Consider the following 17455-nt stretch of genomic DNA (forward strand, 5'->3'; position numbering starts at 1 on the left):
CTGCTGCAGCACCTATTCATCACCACTGTAATCTTTACTTCAATGTGCAAGAGTTAATGTTTACTTTGTGAAGTGAAGGTACCTGCTGTGCACTGGGAAGAACACATGGGTAACTATTCCTTTTAATGTGTTGTCTTTGGAATTGGGGGTGTTCGAAACTATTTTATTGATTTGTCCATAAGACAAGATAAGTGGATATACTTTTTAGCGTGCTCAAATTAAGTCCTTTTAAATTATGATTAAAAGAGCAGGGGGGGGGGGGGGAGCAGCTAAGGAAACTCTCTGTGGGCGTGTACGTTCTGAACTCTCTGATCCATAGCCCAATAATGAAAACCTCTCACTTTCCGGGACGCTCAGTTGGCCAAACGATGTTCTGCGCACGCCCAGCGCTTGAGATGTTCTGAGATCCAAACAAAAATCGCCATTTGCAAATTCCGCCCCTAGTCTTCATCAAAGCTGCATGAAGCACTTCTAAAAGCTCAAAGTGTGCACAGATCATCTGAGATGAAACAGCAGCGATTGATTGAGAGAAAACCCCTAAGCGGCTTCTGCTTCTGGTTTCTGACACTCCGACTCTTGATCTGCAATGTCATTGAAGTTCCGGCACTCCAAGAAAGCACTCTACTGCGGCTGCTGCGAATAAAGAAAGGGCTGACATCACCTTCCGCTGTTTGATGAATATTCATAACGCAGGAAGAGTGGTGGAGGTGTTGTTTGTGTGTCGGTGTGTGAGCATGTCCGTGTGTCCACGTGAAGCGTTATTGTGAAAGTGCACAACGACAAGCTTCGTAGCGCTTTGTGACAGGAGAGAGGTCACCTCATCCTTGTTGGCACTGATGGGACTGTCAAATCTACTGACGCCGCACTCAGGAAGTGTTCAACCCTCGTGTTGTGTTCGGGTCAAATCTGACCGATTTAAACTTTCTTCAATCATAACTTTTTTGTTTTACATTCGGTTTATGATATCCTTCACAGTAGACATTTGAACATATAAAATTGCTGATCACCACTTTCATTGCACTTTGTAACAGGGTTAGGTTATTGAAGAGCGTAGGGCTCCGGAGGAAAATAGGTGTGTTTACATTTTTTTTTTTTAAACTCCAGAAAAATAGCCCTACAAAGACCTCGTAAAAACCCTTTAAAAGCATCGCAAAAGCTCTGTTAAAACAAGACTGTTGTAAAAAACTGGTTAAAAAGTGCAGGACGGGGCTGGACCACAGAACGGCGGCAGGGTATGTTTAAAAGCAGGTGTGTATACATGTGTGCGTGCGTGTGTGCAGGTGTGTGTGTGTGTGTGCGTGTATGGAGCTTGTCACGATGGAATCAATAAAAGGACCTTAAATGAGGGGGGATCTAAAATGGTTAATTAAAAGTGACTCTGGTTCTGTTAGTTAAAGCCATGCATAACATACGATTAAAAGTACATGTATTAAAACACAAGTGCAATAAGAAAATAAGTGTCCGTCTGACTATAGAGCAGATCGGATCTTGTGCAGGCAAGCCCTGTTAAGGCAGATATAAAGAAAACATATGCAACAGACTGATTTCCTTAAACCTGTCTCATTTGAGAGATGTACACTGAAGAGCAACACCCTTTGCAGGACACACATTACAAGTCTCTCTCCAGAGAAAAGCAGCTGGAAGAGAAGCCTCTCAGTATCCATTTGCCATTTTCTCTCTGTGTTCGACCGGTGGCACAACAGTCAATTGAGTGCATCTACACATCCCACCTCCTTCTGGCAAGAGCCTCCCCCCCATCCTCCTCACCTGTCACTCTCGTGCCTCTCTCAATGAAATGGACCACTAAGCACCAGTGTTTATCTCAAGGCTCTGGGATTCGCGTGTTGAGGCACAGGGCGGAGAGACATATATGTGTGTGTTTGTCGGGCTGCTCGGCTCATATGTTTTTCTATTTGTCTACATCTGTTCTCGCACAGGGACAGCACACCTGGCTCACAGGCCTTAGTGACACTTATCTAGTCACGGCTGTCTGATTATAGAGCAGATCGGATCTTGTGCAGGCAAGCCCTGTTAAGGCAGATATAAAGAAAACATGTTTGAGTCTGTGTGAAATGAACCAAAGAGCTGAGCTGAGGCACATTGGAACATCTGGAGTCTGATGGCATGTCTCCGGTGGCTTCCTGGGAGTGATTGAACATGATTTGTGTCTTGATATTACTGACTGTCTTTCATCTTCTATTCCTTTCCCCACTTCTCTCCTCCCTTGTGTGTGTGTGTGTGTGTGTGTGTGTGTGTGTGTGTGTTCATGTGTGTGTGTATAGTAGGGAGGAGCATTGGGGCACTAAAGGAAGCCCGCCCACTGGGGAGCAGCAGCGATGCTCACTTCAGAGTGTGAGCTGAACGCTGGCCTCTAATCCAACGGCTTCCTCTCCACACGCCCCCGCGGTCCGGCCTCTGATGCAACAGGTCACTTTCACACACCTACACTCTTTAGCACCCTGTTGTTCATCCTTCATTGAACTTGTGTCGGGCACAATCGCACAGCAGTACTAGTAGTAATATTCACACGTGCTATTCATATGGAAATGTTTTGGCAACTGATCTCGGGGAGTCATTTCAGAAAAATATACCTGCGAACATTTTTGATGGATTTTTTAAATGACTGCAGCAGGATTAAGGGTTGCAAGACTTTATAGATCATTCCTTATGTGAGCTCCAAATATCTTCCAAAGCTGTTTACATATGAAATGTTATCTTGTTGTCGTAATGGGTTCCAACTGAACAGAGTCGTGTATCAAACGCTTCCTGATGGTGTTCATTAGAGGAAGACCACCAACTGATATCATTATCGTGATAATTATAACGATCAGGGAAAGAAACTTTATTTATTATAAATTGTTTCACAGCTGATGTCACAAAAACAATGGAATGAAAGAGAATGAAGGTATCAAAACTGTCAAATACTTGTTTAGTCAGCAAATACATTTGTAAGGGAAACTTCTGCAGCAATGGAGAGTCAGGACTCAGAGAGACACGAGGAGAGCTGGAGCTTTGATGTCAAACACTGGTGTTTTATTACAAGTATCGGCCGGAGAAATTCACATCACAAGTCACAGCAGCCAGAGGTTCTGACGCTCAGTTCATATTTGTATTCTGAGCCTCTACTTTGACATGCTTACATTCTTTAATGTTCAAATAGGTATTTATGTTTCTCACACTGCCTGTGCTGCAGCTCCTCTTTTCACCCTCTGTCTGAAACCAGAGCCCAGTCTTCTCTGATTGGTTGGCTGGATGGCTCTGCTGTGTATTTTATCCTTTGAAAACTATTTACATGCACCAACACCTATGGAACACACTACAGCAGGGGTGTCAAACTCAAGGCCCGGGGGCCAAATCCGGCCCGCGACTTCATTTTATGTGGCCCTGCAAGAGCTTGCAGAGAATATAATACGTTTATTATGATTACATGTCACTTTACAGAAGCAGGTTGCCCATAAACTACATGTCCCACAATGCATCTCGTTTTGTGGCATGCGCACTGAAGAGACTTGCAATGATTTGCCCTAGACTTCTGCTTTCAGACGTAGTTAAGTTATTATCCTATCCAATAATAATCCAATTCAGAGGCAATAATGTAATATAATACATTATTTTATATATATATATTATATATTATTTATATTTATATAGTTACAACCGGCCATTTGAGTGCAACCATAATGCTAATGTGGCCCGCAATGAAATTGAGTTTGACACCCCTGCACTACAGAAAGGGGAAAACAGCAAAAAGCATAATAGGGCCTCTTAAATAGGAAATAGCTCCATGGCCAATCAGGTATTTCCATGACCTGTTTTGGTTCAGCTAAAAGGGACTGGTTCACTTTGAGGCCAAATATGTAAACACTTTCTCCTGTTTCACTGCAAACTCGAAACATCCTCTCTTTCTCTCCTTCTCTCCTTCTCTCAGTCTCTATCCTTTTTCTCTCTTCCCCCATTGTCTTCATGTCTCCCAGGTTATTCCTATTAGACACTATTCAGCGCCGGGCTGACAAAGACCTGCCTGCTGCGAGCTGATACAGCCACAGAGCACGGCTCCAGCCTCCCCTCTCTGATGTTTCGCTATGAACACACACACACACACACACACACACACACACACACACACACACACACACACACACACACACACACACACACACACACACACACACACACACACACACACACACACACACACACACAACACACACACACACACACACACACACACACACACACACACACACACACACACACACACACACACACACACACACACACACACACACACACACACACACACACACACACACACACACACACACACACACACACACACACACACACACACACACACACACACACACACACACACACACACACACACACACACACACACACACACACACACACACACACACACACACACACGCCGTGGTTTGTGTGTGTGTAGAAAGTGAGAAAGACAGAAAGGACTGAAGCATTAACAACTACATGTTTTTCTTTGTTTGGCCAGGGAACAAAGCAGTGGAGGAATGTCAGAGCACAATGGCACACAGATTCTGTTAGTCCAAAAGGAGGATGGCGGTGCATTCGGAGACAGACGGAGGGCCGAAGATAGACGGAGGGCAGCAGACAGTGATGGATGCACACAGACGGTGGGCGACAGTGAAAAATGAGAGGGTGGGAATTGTTCTTGAAGTGACACATAGGCTACTGATGATGGCGCCCAGGAAGCGAGGGACGAACAAAAAAAGAGGGATGGAGAGGGTGTGTAAGATGAACCTGGCTAATAGGGTCAGTGAAGAGAGTTTCACACTGCGCAGCCGAGCCATAAGTGTGGTGACATGTGAACAAACAGGACCCTCGCTGAAAGGACTGACACAGGCAGGAGAGAGGCAAAAAGGACTTGAGAGAAGGAGAGCTAACATGTGCTGAGTTTAGTTTACAATACAAGAAGCAAGAGAAGTTACTGGAGATAGTTATTCATAAAAATGATGCTGAGTAATCACATCCAGTTTCATTAAAGTGCCAAAAAGCTTAAATGGATTTCTTAGTCAGTCATTTCCATTTGCTCAGTGAGGGAAGAGATGCAAGCTGCAGTCAATTTCATTTCAGAGGAAAACTGTCACAACATTTGCCAGATGTGCATAGCTCGGCACTTTGATGCTTGTTGGGGTATTGTGAGGACTTTCTAGTAGGAAGGGACACAGTCACATTTCACTGTTTTAAATTCATAGGGGGCCATGAGTGTTTTACGTTAATCTGACTTAATTGAGGATTATTTTCTGGTGTGTGTGTGTGAAAAATTCAAACTAAAGAGGAACGTTACATACACAGTGTCCAGAGGAAGATCTGCAAAATGGGAAAATTGTCTGTAATTATGTAAATTGGGTCAGAATCGATTGGTGCGAAGTAAAAAAAAAAGGAAAATGTAGACAAAACTTGTTGCCATCGTGATATGATGCCACAATAACTGCGTGTAAGATTGGGCCAATGGAGTGAAGAGGGGGATCTGGGGGACCTGAAAAGTGTTATGATGCCCAATGGGCCAGGGGTGTAAAGGTAAATTATTTTGTGTCTACATTTTGCAGAGTTGGGTCTTTGGTCAGATGAAAAATCAGGGGACCTCAAGTTATTGTAAAATTCATTCTAAGAGTGATTTGAATGTATTTTACTTTACATCTCCCATGTGAGACAAACATATTTAAGCCTGTAAACATGCATGTGCAGTGGAACATTGATAAATGCATTTGTGTGTGTAATATATTTTATTGTCATGCAGAAGCTGTCGATAAATATCACATATAGCCTACTTGAAACTCTTGAGAGAGGAACAGTAAGAAAAAACGCTATTAAGTTATCTGCATGAATCTCAAATATAGCTAGTGTGATAAAATGCACACCCCATCGTATATTTTATAGATTGTAGTTATTCTTTGCCAGCGGGTCTTTACTCTAAACACCTGCAGCAGCAATATATTTAAACCCTGTTAGTGCCATTAACTTACCTCTCTGCAGTAGGTGAAGAAATATCCTTCAGGAATATGTAAATAAGTACGCGGAGTGCTGAGGCAATTAAGAAAGTGAAGCATCTCCGTTTGGTCAGATTGATCAGAGCACAGATGAAGTACTTCTTATTTAATGTGTGCAAGCTCAATAAAGTGCTAATTTGCAGGTGATGGATATCAAGCGATATTCGTAACCGTCACAAAGCACGTCTCCGTCTAATACGACTCATAAACAACGTACAGTGCGAATATGACATCCATCAGGCAGCCGATCAATCTGTCACTCACCGGAGCCACGGAGGAGCACTAAAAGGCACAGGGCTGAATTAGTGTGCCAGGCTGTCTGACCTGTCAACGTCACTGCCACAATATACTGTAGTGCTCTCTGACTACTGCGTGAATGATGAGGAACCCATTCGCAAAGTGGAATTTGGCAGCCGAACATGGTTATCCCCGTTTGACCTCCTTCCACCGGCTCCTTCCCTGAAAGAGCGCTGCCAGCCGCTCAGAGGGCCACTACTGTAATTGAACCGAGTAAAGGCTACATGCGAGAAGTACTTCACGGGAAGGGAATTGCTGATCATAAACAAGAAATTATCTCCCGAGTGTCGTTTTTGCCAGTTTGGCTACAATGGCATTTTCTTTGTTGTTGTTAAAGCACAGTAGAGCAGCAGCGGAAGGCCACACTTCTGTAGACAGGGGGGTCATGAGGCGGAGTGACTCACTGAGTTTAATGAGGGGTTTATGACTAAACAAAGGCCTCTTCTTTTTGATTTCTGGTGGTCCTGTCTTCTGAAAGCTATATCAAAGCGGCATTAGTTCTTCTTATTTGATCTGAAGAGATTCATATCTATGTGAAATCCATCAGGATGATATCAGAAAAGTTCACTGTAATGTTTCTATTATTCATTTGTGAGAAACCAAAAGGTTGATCTTGATTTAGGCAAATAGGAGTTTGGGTGTGAGGTATTGCATGCTGTAGACGAGATAATAGGAATAACTACATTTTCAAGTTGTTCATATTGGGAATCTATCCAACCAATCATAGCATCCAATAATGAGAGCCCTCCTCCATGCTAAGCGTCTAGCTCTTTCTAAAGACAATGCGGAAAGAATAAGACAAATTAGACAACCAGTAGAGGAATTATGAGAGCACAGACTTCAGCATGGCTAAATTCCTTATCTGGTAATGCTAACAAAATTGGTAAACCATTTTGTGTACCTGCCCACCCCGAAACTGCTCCTAAATTGAATGGGATCAGGTGAAATTATAGCTCACTTAGTAGGACTCAGATTTCAATCCAATTGCCACGTATCATCTCCTCTGTCTCTTCTTCTCAACACTGTCAATAAAGGCACAGGTGGCCCAAACAAATCTTAATGGGAATAAATCACAGGATCCTTTTTGGCCCATGTTACTGCCTTCCACCAACTTTCTTGAAAATTCGGCCAGTAGTTTTCCGTATAAGTCACTGAGGCAAACAAACAAATCGCCCAAACCACCATCATACCTTCCTTGTCTCTGGGAGCTACAAGTGGCCCTCTCCAATCAAGCTGTGCTCATAATGGTTCACTTCAAAGCACACAACCTGCCTTCACATTCCTCGGCCTTACCGCCATCTGCTTCAATCGTCGTAATGAAGCACCCCCCCTCCCACACTGGCCCCATTAGCCTCAGAAAGCTTCAGCCTCTCTGGCAGCACTGCTCCAGGCTGGGCCACGTCTCCGCCCAGATCGCTCATTTCATCATCACCCGGCTCTTAATGAACTGGAGGATGGAGGGCAGTGAGCAGAGAGGGAACCACAAGTGTAGCCCCTTTGTACTAATAAAGACACTCTGTCCGTAATGAAAGTGGCTCTTTTGTTCCACATTGGGCACACTTAGAGGGCGGGATTCAGCAGCCGAGGCGCTCTGACCACTTTAACATTCAGCTCCGTGATAAATGGTCAAGTCGTGAATTATTTCCCCCTTTTGGGAGGTCTTTCTTGTCATATGGCAGCTCTGAATTATTCGCTCATTTTAACTGATTGGTTCCTTTGTGCTTGGAGGCTCACGCGGTGAACTTGCCATCTCTCATTCTATGTGTGTAAAATGTATATTTCTAATGCAGAGACAGCTGTTTCTTTGCTCTCCACCCACTGGGAAAGTCATTCAATATCAAAGGAGAGACTGTCTAATCACAACAGAGTTACGTACTGTACTGTACTGTACGTTCAACATGGCTGATTAGTTTTATTTTGTTAGGAAAGGTCCACATAGGTCACACGTATTGCTCGGAAACAATGATAATTGATAAGAGATGCATTTCCATTGAAATGAGGGGGAATCAAATCAAATCAAGTTTTATTTATATAGCACATTTCTAAACGATTTTTGGTCGAGCCAAAGTGCTGTACATATAATAAAAATAGCCTACAGTAGAGACACTTTACAGCAAATACAACAGCACAGATTGTTCAGAATATCAGTATGAGAAACACGACACCCTCTATCCTTAGACCCTCACATCGTACAAGGAAAAACTTCCAGAGAAAACCCACAGTTTAAGGGGAAAAAATGGGAGAAACCTCAGGGAGAGCAACAGAGGAGGGATCCCTCTCCCAGGACGGACAGACGTGCAATAGATGCCGTGTGTAAATCGCAGAGATAATACATTTTACAGCATATAGACCGAATGTTAGGAAATGCATGTGTCTGTAATAAGAAGATGAATCCACAAGGATGTCAGCTACAATCCTGTGGAACCCATCAGGGAAGCAGCATGACGAGACCCAAGGCAGGACCGCAGAGACAGGTTCAGCCACGACCCAAAGTCCACGACTTAATCCAGAACTCAGGATAGAGGATCCAAGACACAGGACTACAGCAAGAGGATCAGCCTTGACACCGGATCCCGGCGTAGATATAGATACAAAACAAGAAAAAAGATTTGGCTGGGTTAATCGGAACAAGAGAATACACAGACACAGACAGAGAGGGAAAAGGTCATTGGATAAAAGTTATTCTTGATAACCCTCTAGAAAGATCTCATGAACTTCCCCACTCAATCTATCAAAACCCGAGCAGTTCTATTAGATATAAGATAAGCAGTGGCGACTGGTCATTAGGGGCAGGTGGGGCAAAAAAATGCAAACAAATATATAAAATATATTTTAAGATCATGTTTAATCATCTGATTCGTCTGTACATTGCTGTTTTAGTCTGTGTTCTTCTAATTAGTGTCTACACAGTGTGTGCCTATTGAGCTGTTTAGAGCCATGTGGGACAAAACCTGATCATGCCCCTCCCTCTCACTGTCTAAGTCAATGGTGACTGTAAAAACTACACTGCGCATGCTCAGAATATTTTCCTATTTAATGTGTGTGGCAAAAAAATAATGACCATAGGGGCACTGAACTGCCATCCCCACCATACGTCATCTCACATAATTCAGAGCCGATTGGCTGTAAGTACGTGCGCCGCGAAAAGTGTGGTGTGTGAAGAGGAGACGAGCTGCAGTGACGCGTCCTAAAACCCGGAAGTAAGCTGCGCATGGCTTCCCTCGACAAAAAAGCAATGAGATTTCTCCATAGAATTTTAGAAAATAGCTCCAAATAAGATCTGTGGGAAACAAACCTGTTATATAAATGCACGTTTTGTTCAGCCGGATAATATCCACATGTCTACCCTACTTTTATAATTTTCGAATCATAAATCTATTGATTAGATTAGATTTATGATAGACTTTTGAAACTACAAGAACATAAGGACTTTTACAAAAAAAAAGTAAGAGATTTTTGTCCAGAGGAATAGGCAAATGGATTTAATCTTCAAGTCAAGGTAAGACTGCAATTTTATTGAAAATGGGATCTTACTAAGAGAGAACAATTCAATATTGAAATGATAAAATTACATTTTTTGGGTATCCTTTTGTTGAACTGTCTGTTTAAAATTAATTGAAGCATCAGACAAAAACAGCTTTTGAAAATAATATTATATTTTGATTTAGGTCAACATATAATATTTGTAAACCTGAAGAGTCAGTGCCAGTGCCTCACCAGCCATGAACCTCACTGCAGATGCTTATAGACAAAGTTTTTTGTGCCCCACCACTTTTGTACATATAAAAACGCCACTGAGGATAAGAAACAGAGAGCACAACAACCTATCTCTTCATCAGATGCACTACCCCGCTTATCTAAGCGACCGGGCGGCCGAGTATGAGGGCGAAGGCAGCGGCCGGAAGAGTCAGGGGGCCGGGCTCGAGGACGAGGGCAGCGGCAGGAAGAGTCAGGGGGCCGGGATCGCGGGCGAAGACCGCGGCTCACAGAGGGCTGGGCTCGAGGGCGAAGACCAGACAGCTCCGGAGGCCGGGCAGGAAAGCGCTGACGGGACAGCTCCGGAGGCCGGGCAGGACCCGGTGTCGGCCGGACAGGAATCGGAGCTGGTGGGACAGGCTTCGGTAGGATCCCCCACGGAAGAGGACCATGAGTTGGCAGGACCCCCAGCGAGACATGTGATGTCGAGGCCTCCAACGAAACAGGACATGGGGTTGGCAGGACCCCCGGTAGAAGAGTAGTTGGCGGGGCCTCCAACGGCACCGGACACAGGGTTGGCAGGACCCCCGGCAAGAGAGTAGTCGGCGGGGCCTCCAACGGCACAGGACATACGATTGGCAGGACCTCCGGCAAGAGAGTAGACGGCGGGACCTCCAACGAGACAGGACAAAGGGTTGGCAGGACCCCCGGCAGGAGAGTAGTCGACGGGGCCTCCAACGGGACAGGACACAGGGTTGGCAGGACCCCCGGCAGGAGAGTAGTCGGCGGGGCCTCCAACGGCACAGGACATAGGATTGGCAGGACCCCCGGCAGGAGAGTAGACGGCGGGGCCTCCAACGGCACAGGACATAGGATTGGCAGGACCCCCGGCAGGAGAGTAGACGGCGGGACCTCCAACGAGACAGGACAAAGGGTTGGTAGGACCCCCGGTAAGAGAGTAGTCGGCGGGGCCTCCAACGAGACAGGACAAGGAGCTGGCAGGACCCCCGGCAGGAGAGTAGTCGGCGGGGCCTCCAACGAGACAGGACAAGGAGCTGGCAGGACCCCCGGCAGGAGAGTAGTCGGCGGGGCCTCCAACGGGACAGGACAAAGGGTTGGCAGGACCCCCAGCGGAACCTCCAACGGTACTTGAGTAGGGACTTGAGAGGGAACTCGAGAGAGGGCTTGAGAGGGAACTCGAGAGGAAACTTGAGAGGTAACTCGAGAGGTGATTTGAGAGGGGACTCGAGAGAGAACTCGAGAGGTGACTGGAGAGGGGACTCGAGAGGGAACTTGAGAGGAGACTCGAGAGATGACTTGAGAGGGATCTTGAGAGGGAACTTGGACGGAGACTTGAGAAGGGACTCGAGAGGAGCCTCGAGAGAGGGCTTGAGAGGGACCTCGAGAGGTGACTTGAGAGGGATCTCGAAAGGGGACTCGAGAGGTAGCTCGAGAGGAGACTTGAGAGGGAACTGGAGAGGGGACTTGAGAGGGAACTTGAGATGGGACTAGAGAAGGGACTAGAGAAGTGACTCGAGGTGGGACTAGAGGTGGGACTAGAGGTGGGACTAGAGAAGGGGCTCGGGAAGGGACCAGAGGAGGGACTAGAGAGGTGACTAAAGGGGGGACTGGATAAGGGACTAGGGAAGTGACTAGAGGAGGGACTTGAGAAAGGACTTGAGAAAGGAATTGAGTAGGGACTAGAGAAGGGGCTAGAGAAGGGACTTGAGATGGGACTAGAGTTGGTACTTGAGAAGTGACTAGAGAAGTGACTAGAGGTGGGACTGGAGAAGGGATTAGAGAAGGGACTAGGAAAGTGACCTGAGGAGGGACTAGGGAAGGGACTAGAGAAGGGACTAGAGAGGGGACCAGAGAGGGGACCATGGCAGCTGGGGCCAGAGCTGAGTCTGGAACCATGGCTGCTGGGGCCAGAACTGAGTCTGGGACCATGGCTGCTGGGGACAGAACTAGGTCTGGAACCATGGCTGCTGGGGCCAGAACTGAGTCTGGGACCATGGCTGCTGGGGCCAGAACTAGGTCTGGAACCATGGCTGCTGGGGCCAGAACTGGGTCTGGAACCATGGCTGCTGGGGCCGGGACTGGGGCCGGAACCATGGCTGCTGGGGCCAGAACTGGGGCCGGGACCATGGCTGCTGGGGCCAGAACTAGGTCTGGAACCATGGCCGGAAACATGGCCGCTGGGGCCGGGACTGGGGCCGGATATGTTATAAATATTAAAATAAAGAACTAAATGAATAAATAAATAGCTAAATAAATAAATAAATGAATAGATAATTAAACAAAAGCCAGAGAGAAAAAGTGAGTTTTCAGTGTTGATTTAAAAACCCCCAGGGTCTGGGCCGACCTCACATGGAGGGGCAAAGTATTCCAGAGCCTAGGGCCAGCCGCTGCAAAAGCTTGATGCCCTCTGGTTTTAAGCCTGGTCTTAGGCACTATCAACAACAGCTGATCAGCCGACCTTAAGGCTCTGCCTGGGGTGTAGCGATGGAGGAGGTCAGCTACATACAGTAGGCCGGAGCCAGCCCATTTAGGGCTTTAAAAACAAATAAAAGGAATTTAAAATCTATTCCGAACCGAACTGGAAGCCAGTGCAATGAAGCCAGAATTGGGGTGATATGGTCGCGCTTTTTATGGCCAGTGAGAAGACGTGCAGCTGCATTCTGAACTAGCTGAAGACGTCTAATTGAAGCCTGGTCCATACCCACATACAGTGCATTGCAGTAATCCAGTCTCGAGGTAACAAAGGCGTTAATAACCCTTTCTAGGTCTTTAAAAGATAAAAACGACTTGGTCTTAGCCAATAGTCGTATTTGAAAGAGCAGGTCTTAACTACAGTGCTAACCTGCTTATCAAATGTAAAGGCGCTGTTGAAGGTCACTCCAAGGTTCATAACAGAGGGGAGGATATTTTTATTGAGGGAGCCCAGAATATCAACCGGGGAGACTGTTGGTTGGGGTCCAAAAAAGATGACCTCGGTCTTGCTCTCATTGAGGGTGAGGAAGTTTTGGCTCAGCCAGGATTTAATCTCTATTAAGCAGTCCTTCAACTGCTGTAGTGAGTTGGCATTTTGATTGAGAGGCAGATAAATCTGTACATCATAAGTGTAACAATGGAAGGGGATATTATGTTTTGTGAGAATTGAACCTAGGGGCATGTATGTACAATAGAAAAAGGATGGGGCCCAGAATCGAGCCTTGGGGAACCCCACAGGTAAGAGGGGCTTTGGCAGAGGAGAAAACACCTAACTGCACTGAGAAGCTACGGTCCGTCAAATAAGACCTGAACCATGCAAGGGCAGAGCCTGTAATGCCTGCGGACTGTTCAAGCCATGACAACAGGATACTATGATCCACAGTGTCAAAGGCAGCAGTTAAATCTAACAGCACCAAGACAGCTGGGCTGCCTGAATCGGCGGCTAAGAGCAGATCATTAAAAACTCTTAAAAGGGCTGTTTCAGTACTATGCATAGGTTTAAAGCCAGGCTGACATTTTCCATGGATACCATGCATGGTTAAAAATGACTGCAGCTGGGCGTAGACTACTCGCTTCAGGGCTTTAGATAAAAAGGGTAGCTGGGAGATGGGCCTGAAATTTGCGAGAATGGAGGGATCGAGATTTTTCTTTTTAAGTAGTGGCTGGACCACTGCATGTTTGAAGGCAGCTGGGACATATCCTGAGCTAAGAGAGGTATTTATAAGTAATAAAATACTTGCTCCAACTGATTCGAAAACATCTCTGAGAAGGCGAGAGGGAATGCTGTCTGAGGTGCAGTTTGTCGGCCGCAAGTGCTTGACTACATCCGAGAGAGAAGAGAGGGATATAGGCTCAAGATGGTCGAGGACAGCAGGGCACAGAAAGGGAGCAGAATCTGGGGTAGCATTAGGCCAAGAACAGATACTTTTTCGATAAAAAATTTAAGAAATGTATCGCAGAGAGTAGTTGATGGCACAATTGGAGAAGCATCACAAGGATTAATGATCGAATTGAGGACATTAAAAAGAACTTGAGGTTTATGGCTGTTTTTGGAGATTAACAGAGAAATATACTCTGTTTTGGCTGCTTTGACTGCCGTCTGATAATCGGAAAGGCAAGCACAAAGAATTTCTAAGGAGACATGAAGTTTATCCTTTTTCCATTTTCTCTCTGCACGCCTGCAAGCGCGTCTAAAAGCGCGAGTACAATCATTGAGCCACGGCTCTAAGAGAACTTTGTTGCGTCTAAGCGTAAAGGGAGCAACGGAATCCAGTATTAGTGTGCATGTCGAATCAAACAAAGAGATAAGCTCATCCGCACTAAAAGCACAGTTCACCTCTAATTTACAAATCGGATAAGTATTAAAAGCATCTGAAAACTGTGAGGCAGTCAATGGGTTAATTGAACGCAGACAACGCGCAGGAGCACGTGATTCGACTCCTACAGAAGGGATCGAGGTTGTAAACAGAACCGGTAAATGGTCTGAGATACGCGTTCCTGCACAGATTTCATCGAATAATACGATAAAACGATAATACTAAATCTAAGGTGTGTCCTTTATCGTGTGTTGGGCCAGCCACAGACTGAATAAGACCGAAAGAGTCGAGGAGGTTTAAAAAATCCCTAACCACACGTTTAGACTCGCAGCACACATGGACATTAAAGTCTCCGCAGATCAAAACATGATCATATTTCACCATGATCCCGGACAAAAAGTCAGAAAAGTCAGTTATGAAATCATTATTGTACTTTGGCGGACGATACACGACTGCGCAGAGTATAGGCGAGGCCGGGTTCAGCTCAAAAAGCTGCAACTCGAAGCTAGAATAGCTGGTTACTGGGTGAAGCAATCGGCATTGGAGATTAGCTCTAAACACTGAAGCTATACCCCCACCACGGCCGGTGGTACGGGGGGAGCTGAAGAAAGTACAGTCGGGAGGAAGAAGTTCAGAAAACGGTACATATTCGCCGGCGTGGACCCAGGTCTCAGTCAGGAACATTAAATCCAGATCATGAGAGGTGAAGAAGTCGTTTAACAGGAACGTCTTGTTTGCTATTGACCTAGCATTTAGCAAAGCCATGCAGAGTTTTCTCTCCGGAGGTGCCGAAGGTGTAGTGCGTCTTAGCGGACGAAGATGTGTGTGTTGAACGCCGCGCGGACCGGGAGCAGTCAATCGGGCAGGAGGAGCTGCCAGCGGGCCCAGCAGAGGCCGCAGCTCCGGAAAGACAGGGCGAATCCACCGAACCCTCGGATGGTGTGCAGCGGGAGGGCCATGACATCTGATGGGGGGATAAGTCACGGAAGAAGCCGGCAGGTGTGCTTTTTGATGGACAAGCGCGCCACCACGCTTTCCCCGTCGTCTAAAGCGCTTTCGGTGAGGCAGGATGCAGGGCAACCGGTGCAGGTAGGTGGGAATATCTGACAGTAGAGGGGGGGGAGTCGATTTACGGTTGCCAGATATAGGTTTGGGCAGCAGTATAAACTCCAGTGAGGGTCTTAGGTGGAGGAGAGCTTGGCGATCATAGACAAGCAGAGCAGGGACATTCTGACACACATAAAACAAAAACAGGATAGCTAAAGGCAGAGAGCTGAGGGAGCGGCATGCCGACACGCCATCTTGAAAATTCTGGAGAAGTGGCCTTGAAGAATATGACTTAAAGCACACTTTCAACGCTATAATCGAGCATATTAATCATTTATATAACCCCCCTCCACACACACACACACACACACACACACACACACACACACACACACACACACACACACACACACACACACACACACACACACACACACACACACACACACACACACACACACACACACACACACACACACACACACACACACACACACACACACACACACACACACACACACACACACACACACACACACACACACACACACACACACACACACACACACACACACACACACACCAGAGATGGGGACTCGAGTCTGCGACTCGGACTCGAGTCGTACTTAAGTCGCACACACTTGCGACTTCAGACTTGACTTGGACTCGTGACCAAAAGACTTCAGACTCGACTTGGACTCGTGTGTTGGGACTTGTGAACAATCATTGTGTTTTCTATTTTTGGCGTATTAAAGGTGGGGTAGGTAAATTTGAGAGAAACCAGCTCGAGATCGCTAGAATTTGAAAATACACAACCGGAGATAATCTGCTAGAGGCTGCTACTTCCTTATAGAGCCGCCTCCTCCAACACACACGAACGCGCACATGACCAATGAGGGCACGAGATAAGTTTGTGCCCAGATGGAAGGCTGACAGGCACGTAGGCGATCCAGTTATTTTAGCCGGGCTTATTACGCAGACGGGCGTGCCTCTGTTACTACCTCGTAGTAACACAATAGCGACCGGCGGCACACCTGCGGCTGTACCGCTTGTAATCAGGTTCAACTACAAAAACTTCGAACAAAACGCCGGCGGCACCAACAAAAGGAGCGCACACTGCAAAGTCTGCAATATCAAAATCAAGGATGCTGGCGCAACAACGTCGAATTTCATCAGGCACTTGAAAACTCACCCGGAGAGGTCAGTCACATTAACGCATATGGACGGTTAGCAAACATGTTTAGCTCAGCATCAGCTATGTAATCTTAATTTAGCTTGCTACTAGCTTTGTAACTGAATATTTGAAAAGATTAGTGAATTGCTTGTCACACTTGTTTGAGTTGAGTGGCGTTGACATCCAACTCTTGACAAGACATAAAAAAGGTCGGTAACATTAATCATTACCCGCTTTTAAGTACTTGTGATACTGATTTCTGATTCTGAAGTGTTTTGCTTATAAGTTGTTTGCATTTAGCTAAAGTGTGATGTTTTTCCTCATATTGCATTGCAATAGCCTGTTTAAAGTGATCGTATAACAAACAACTAATCAGTACTGATACTGTATGCTAATAGATATAGGAGTGATAATAACACAGTAAATGCTTTGAATTTCTTAGATATAGCTGTGCATTATTCTTAACAGACTGGATAGCAGCAGACAATAGAAGGCTTATTACAACCAGAAGAGACATGAGACTTTAATTTTGTTAGAGACTTGAGACTTGACTTGGACTCGTGACCAACGACTTGAGACTTGATCAAGTCTCACCCCACAAAGACTTGAGACTTGACTTGGACTCGTGACCAAAGACTTGACTTGGACTTGCAAAAAAAGACTTGTGAACATCTCTGACACACACACACACACACACACACACACACACACACACACACACACACACACACACACACACACACACACACACACACACACACACACACACACACACACACACACACACACACACACACACACACACACACACACACACACACACACACACACACACACACACACACACACACACACACACACACACACACACACACACACACACACACACACACACA

At 46.0% G+C, this 17455-nt stretch overlaps 1 long non-coding RNA gene across 1 annotated transcript in view; it reads right to left on the bottom strand.

The window, feature by feature from the left end:
- Positions 1-8399: 8399 nt before the first annotated feature.
- The window catches only part of LOC139432919 (uncharacterized), a 42588-nt gene continuing 33532 nt past the window's right edge, over positions 8400-17455 (bottom strand). The window contains exon 3 of the long non-coding RNA XR_011642492.1: positions 8400-8891. This is a non-coding gene — a long non-coding RNA (uncharacterized lncRNA). The remainder of the gene's footprint in view (positions 8892-17455) is intronic.

Source organism: Pseudochaenichthys georgianus, chromosome 22, assembly GCF_902827115.2.
Source record: "Pseudochaenichthys georgianus chromosome 22, fPseGeo1.2, whole genome shotgun sequence".
Classification (NCBI taxonomy): Eukaryota; Metazoa; Chordata; class Actinopteri; order Perciformes; family Channichthyidae; genus Pseudochaenichthys; species Pseudochaenichthys georgianus.